Source organism: Cynocephalus volans, chromosome 1 (genome assembly GCF_027409185.1).
Source record: "Cynocephalus volans isolate mCynVol1 chromosome 1, mCynVol1.pri, whole genome shotgun sequence".
Taxonomy (NCBI): domain Eukaryota; kingdom Metazoa; phylum Chordata; class Mammalia; order Dermoptera; family Cynocephalidae; genus Cynocephalus; species Cynocephalus volans.
In genome coordinates, this window is record NC_084460.1 from 94,925,406 (window position 1) to 94,932,380 (window position 6,975).

The 6,975-nt window shown below is 41.9% G+C and overlaps 1 pseudogene; it reads left to right on the forward strand.

Annotated features, from left to right (window-relative positions):
- The first annotated feature begins 4,449 nt into the window (after nt 1-4,449).
- On the forward strand, nt 4,450-6,199 carry LOC134383143 (BRD4-interacting chromatin-remodeling complex-associated protein-like; annotated as a pseudogene).
- The last annotated feature ends 776 nt before the right edge of the window (nt 6,200-6,975 follow it).

Consider the following 6,975-nt stretch of genomic DNA (forward strand, 5'->3'; position numbering starts at 1 on the left):
CTCTCCTGAGTGAGCCACGGGGCCAGCCCTGCAAATTATTATTTGATTCAGCAGACTTTGCTCACACCATTGACTAATGAGTAAAGCATATATCTTTGTTGTTTCACTTTTGTTTTATTCATAAAGGTAAATAAACATATAACTCAACATTTATGTCACAACTATACCGCTTAATCAATTGTAAGCATAAGTTGGCTATGAATACAAAAGTTTAGCAAAAATTAATGAAGATTCTGTGAGAACCATTCACTATTTGGAATTTACAATTGAATATTGTATATTTTATTCTTATTTGTAAATTGTATGCTATATATCCTTTACATTGATAAAAATTTTTAATAAACATTAGATATACACACACATAAAAAATGTGTGCATATAATATATATAAATACACACTTTTTTTCAACAGTCTGTTGTTAAACATTTACCAGTGTGCCACTGGGCCTAAGTATTAGGAAGTAGTAGAATAGAATAGTGGTTACATACTCCAAGTCAAATAGCCCTGGGTTCAAATTCTGGCTCTGTCTCTATTAGGATCTTAACCTCTTGAGCTTAAGTTTTCATCTGTAAAATAGAAAAAATAGTATGGCTACCTCCAGGGACTGTTATGAGGATAACATAAGATGATGCATGTGAAATGTTTGGTGTGTAGTAATAAATTGATTACTGATCAAGTGTTGGTCACAAGGAGTGTTAGTTGTGTACGTATATCCAGGACTTACTGCAAAGTTAAGGTGGGAAAGAAGATCCCAGGAGGAATGTCCTATATTCTTCCTTTAATTATTTGGGATTCATAGTACTGCTGTTTTCAGGTGGTGGTGATTAAGAAAAGTTCTTTGTGAAGGCATGATTTTCTTTTTTTATTTATTTTTTTACTTTTAAAATTTTTTTTATTTTTTAAATTTATTTTATTTATTGAATCAAAATTGATTATAGATATTTTGGGGGTTGAACATTGAGATATGTTGATCAAATCAATATTACTAGCATATGTTTTGTTACAAATAGTAATTATTGTTTATGCCACTTGTCCAATCTCTCCCCTTCCCCCATTCCCTCCCCCTCCCCCCTCTAATTACCCTAGATTTCTTCTCTCCTTCTGAAAGTATCGGTTACTCTGTTAATTGGTTGCCTAGATGATCCGTCCAATGCTGAGAGATGTGATCGGGTCCCCCAATGTTATCATAGAGCAGATGCTGCTTCTGTCCCTGTGAAATGGGCTTTGTGGAGAGAGAGATCCTCTTCTTTTCTTTGACTCTACTGGTGACTTTCCTTGTGTGAATGCACTCCAGTGGTTGGTGGACCATTTGCGTGGTGCTTGTGGTGTCTAGTCACTTTCTTGGCAGCCATGGTCATTGTGGAGGCTGCAGTGGGCCACCTACATGGAGGTGCTGTTTCTGGCATGCTCCTTGGCACTGGCAGGCTGCCTGGTTGTGGGGTGTGTCTGGTCCCCTTCTCCATGTCTCTGGTCCCTGGGCAGGCCCCAAGTCTCTGGTGCCATGTGCCAGGTTGTGGGAGGTGTGTCCAGCTCCCTTCTCCATGCCTTGGGTCACCAGATGAGACCCAAGGAGCTGGCTTGGTGTGCCTGGTTGAGGGAGGGTGGTCTGGTCCCCTTCTACATGCCCCAGGTCTCTGGGTGAGCCCTGAGGCACTGGCATGGCATTCCTGGTTGTGGGAGGAGGGTCCAGTCCCTGTCTCCATGCCCCAGGTGGGCCCTGAGGCACTGGCATGGTGTGCCTGGTTGTGGGAGAGAGGTCCGGTCCCCTTCTCCATGCTTTGAGACCCTGGGCGGGCCCTGAGGCACTGGCGTGGTGTGCCTGGCTGTGGGAGAGAGGGCTGGTCCCCTTCTCTATACCTTGGGTCCCCAGGCGGGCTCCGAGGTGCTGGCATGGTGTACCTGTTTGTGGGAGAGAGGTCCGGTCCCCTTCTCCACGCCCTGGGTCCCCGGGCAGGCCCTGAGGTGCTGGCGTGGTCTGCCTGGTTGTGGGAGGAGGGTCTGGTCCCTGGCTCCATACCTCGGGTCACTGGGCAGGGCCCAACGTGCTGGCTAGGTGTGCCTGGTTGTGGGAGAGAAGTCCGGTTCCCTTCTCCTTGCCTTGGGTCACTGCCTCGAGGTGCTGGTATGGTGTGCCTGGTTGTGGAAGGAGGGTCCAGTCCACTTCTCCGTGCCTCGGGTCCTCATGCTGGCCCTGAGGCACTGGCACAGTTTGCCTGGAAGTGGGAGTGGAGTCCGGTCCCTGGCTCCAAGCCTCTGGTTCCCAGGAAGGCCCCAAGGTGCTGGTGGTGTGCCTGGGCCGGAACTAACTTTTTGTCCTTTGTTTCTAACACAGGGGAACTTCCTGGGGAACCAGTACTTGAGCTGTGTGGTTGTTTAAATTGCTACTTTGCTGCTCTTTCCCTAGGGAAGGCTTTTTGTGCAGCTCAGGGTTTAATGGTTGATCTTATAGGCACTTCCGACTCTCCAGAGACCTGGTGGATCTGTGTTCTGTAGAATCTCTGATCTGGGCCTGAGTTTTTTCATCAAATTGCACCCCATACAATTCTGCATTCTTGACCAGTCTCCTCTGAGTGGTCCTGTGTTGATTGGGGGGCAGGTTGTCTGTCTTTGCTGTGTCCCAGTGTTCCTCCAGTGTTCCCATCTCGCCCACTGCCCACGCTCCAAACACTTCCCATGGGACCGGCCCAGTGCTGTCCCTTACAATGACTCACCAGCCTCTGAGTAGCTCCCTTTTTTCAGCTGTTCTGGCTCCTCGCTCCTGCGTGGGTCCATGGGAACCCTATTAGTGGTCTTGCTGTCCTATGGGCCGCCAAGGCCCTCTTCTCTGTTGCTGCATCCAAGTAACTCCATCTGAAGGGCACAGCTGCAGCTTCTGCCAGCTCCTGCTCCATGTGCTTGTCAGCTCGAGCCTTAAAGCAGCTGCAGACCAAAACACTCAGAGCAGCTTTTTCTTTCTCTCATCGTAGTTTCTCCCACCTTCATGAACTCCGTAGGTCTATCCTCCTCTTCCCCTGAGCTCCAGCCTAAAGGCATGATTTTCTATCTCACCTATTAAACTTAGTGTTTGATGGTAATTTTCTTCCTTTGGTGCTTTCAAAAAAAGGAAAATATTTGCAACAATTATTTCCTGTATATATCAAAGGCTATAGCACAAATACTGTGTAGTAGCAAAACAGAATGATTTTTCTTTTCTTGCAGTGCAGGTGGGAGAAGACTTCTACAAAGAGGAGTGTTCTTTATTTGACCCAATCTGTAGAGACACTGGTTGGTTCAGCATATCATAAAGTTGCATGAATATATGAATTAACTAGAATACTTATTAAAAGAACAGATCCCAAGACCCCTTCCCTGGAGAGTCTAGTTCAGTTAATCTGGGCTTTTTGCTAAGGTGATTACATAATTCAGTGATAATAGCTAATGTTTTTGAGTGCCTCCTATGTATCAGGCATGGTTCCAAGTTCTTTATATGTATAAATTCAGATCCTTGCCATAATTCTAAGAGGCAGGTGCTAATACCATCTCCATATTAGAGATGAGTAGCTAAGCAGAAAGAGGCTAAGGTCACAGAGGAGTAAGCAAAGGAACCAAACTGTGAGCCATGTAGTCTGGCTCCAGGGCCCATGCTTTTGCACTTCCTGTTCCACTTTATATATAGATGCCATATGCTGTGGCTTGAATGCTTTGTTCATATCACCAGTGCAGATCCAGGTAACATTCTGTTTTGCACATTTGGTACCATGTTTAAGATAGAAATGCTTTTTTAAAAAAATGTATGTATAAAACAATAAAGGAGTGAAAAGTTTTTGTAAAAAATGAGAACAGAACATCAGCTAGCTGAGAGACAACTTCAAGTGGCCTAATATAAGTGTAATTGGAGTCCCTGAAGGAAAAAGGAGAGATAAAAAGTATTTGAAGAAGCAATGGCTGAAAAATTTCCAAAACTGAGGAAAACTACAAACCCACAGAACCAAGAATCTCAATGAACCCGAAGCACAAGAAGGTAAAGAAAACTAAACTAAGGCGTATTATAATCAAATTGCTTAACACCAGTGGTAAAGAGAAAAATCTTAAAAGCAGCCAGAGGAATAAAAAGATACAATATATGCAGAGAAACAGAAATAAGAATTACAGAAAGTCTTCTTACTGGAATGAATGTAAGAAAGAAACAGTGGAAAAATATCTTTAAAGTACTGAAAGAAAAAAAAAAAACCCTGTCAATTTAGAATTCCACACCCAGTGAAAATGTCTTTCAAAAATGAAGACAAAATAAAGGCTTTTGTTCAGACACAAAAGCTGGAAGAATTCATCACCAGCAGACCAGCGTTACAAGAAATATTAAAGGAATCCCTTCAGCAGAAGAAAATGGTACCAGATAGAAATCTGGATTTACCCAAAGGAATGAAGGATACTGAAAATGTTTTCATGGTTGAAGGTGATGACTTATTTTCCTTGATATTATTAGAGATCCACAAGCATTGAACTATTTTCTATGGACACAGTAAAAAATCTAGTAATGATGACTAATTCTGGATATTTTGTAGCTAACTCAAATTCAATACTGCCAGTTTAGTAATGCTGATCTCAAGTCATCCCTCAAGGGCATAAGCAAATAACTTGTAAAAGGGCCCAGTGATGGACTCTTACTTTCAATTAGCTTTCAGTTTCTTGAAGATGAACTTGAATCTTCTCTTTCTGATCTCAGCGAAGACCAAACTTTTGACATTCTTGAGAGGAGGCAAATATCACTGAACAGATATTGCCAGAAGAAGCAGTTAGGATTCCAGTAGAGCTTCAACCATTTCCACAGGCTCAGCTTTGTCCTTCATCAGCATCCTTTAGTGAGGCTTCTAAAGTTTCTCATTACTTAGGTCTGACAGTGCCTAAGTATAGAAGTGACTCACAAGCATTTGGGGGCATAATTTGCCATTAGTGCAGTGGGCATGCAACATGGCAAGACATGGGAATCAGTGTTCCCAGACAACATTTAACTAACAGCAGTCAGAGTAGTGTTCTGGGTCAAATACAATTGATTGATTTGTTTGGTAATCAACCTGTGTAATGACTAATAATAACCTAGAGGTGTCTCAAATCATATTTAAGGGCAGTGGATAGCAACTCTCAACAAAGGTGAGTGGAGGGATTCTGGTTCATAAAACAGACTCAGTAGCAACTCCTTGTTTGGGAACTACAGCTCCAGTCCAGTAGCAGAGCCTGACAGCAGTCCATGTAATAGCACAGATATTCAAGAATCTTTACCTGTTCATAACATCAACATAAAAAGAAGTCTTGCACCAAATTCAAATAAAGTCTCAACTAATATCCATCCAAAGCCTATCCATATGGGTCAGCAGAACACATACAGTGTGAACAGTTTGAATATACAATAACACCATATACAACAAGGAATCCTTTTCGCATCTTCACGCTCTCCCCAGTGCTTAGTAGGTGGTCCACATGTTTGTGAACATTGATAGTTAACAGAACACAAGAGAATCAGGCAGTGAGCAGTGCTGGGGGATAGTATCATTTTCATTCTCCATGGGCCAGTCTGATGAACCTCAAAGTCAATTCCTTATAATCAAGCCTTTCCATCAATTCCAACTTGGTACACTACATCCAAGCCATAAATGGACAACTCTTCAAACTCAGTTCTGCCAGCTGCTTTCAGAGTATGTCATTTTGAACAGAAACTCTTCCAACATGTTCAGGATCAACCATGTATATTCTGGACAAATGCTTATTAACCAAACTTCTACCATCCAGTTAAGTACCAGGCAGTTGTTCACTAACTCTGGTAGCCCAGTAATAGTCAATCATGCATCACCTCAGATTGCTGATGGACAGATGTATTTACATCCAACCTTTTGCATCTTTACATCTGTTTCCCAGGCACAGCAGCATCTCTCAAATAAGACTTTGCTTCACCTTATGTCAAAGGCTAGTTGGGTCTCTGCTGTCAGCTCATACAGCACTGTCCATCCTAGACTTAGGTCTACGGTTCAGTCTAGTGCATTGGGATCAAAATTTACCAGAGATCAACTTACCCAGTCAGACAGGACTCCAGTGCCAGTCACTGTGTCCCATTGTCTTCCAGTTTCTGCTTCCAAATCCAAGAGCACCTCCAGTAGCACACTTGAAGTAGGAACCCACCAACAGTTTTTCTGTCAGATATTATTCCATTTATTAAATAAATGTTGAGACGATTACAGAATGAAAGAATAAACATATATTTAGTTGAATATAATTTTTATACTAGGCTTCAAATTCATTAACCTAAAATTTCAATTTAATCAAATTAATAAAATTTCAACTCCAAATTTCAGTTGATTGCATTTTTTTCTTAAATAAAGCTATATATCAGCACACACACACACACACACACACACACACACACACACACAACATAAGGCAGGTCTATAACTCAACAACAAGAAGGTCAACATATTTTCCCCCATACTGATTGTGTTTTACCCCTAACGTCGTGGATTTCTTTTTCTTTTCTTTTCTTTCTTTCTTTTCTTTTTTTTTTTTTTTTGCTGCCCGGTACAAGAATCAAACCCCTGATCTTGGTGCTATCAGTACTATGCTCTAACCAACTGAGCTAACCAGACAACTGCCATGGGTTTCTTCATGGACCTTATCCACTCACATCTGTACTGTTTTATGAAAAAATAGGAAGCTTACTTCCTCTTTTTATTTTACAGAGTTTGCTGCTAGAGGTCCCCACTCTTAGAACCAATAAAGAAGATGACTGGAGATTCCACATGCTGTGTCTTCATGACATCTGATACGACATCATGTCTCACATCTGAAGTACCCAAGCACTACCCTTATTTAAAGGCATCATGATAAGTTTAAAAAGATATTTCAAGTCTTTCAACAAATGATATCGAGAAAAATCAATATCCACATGCAAAAAATTCAGTTGGATCTTTATCTAATACCATACACACACACACACACAAAAATGGATC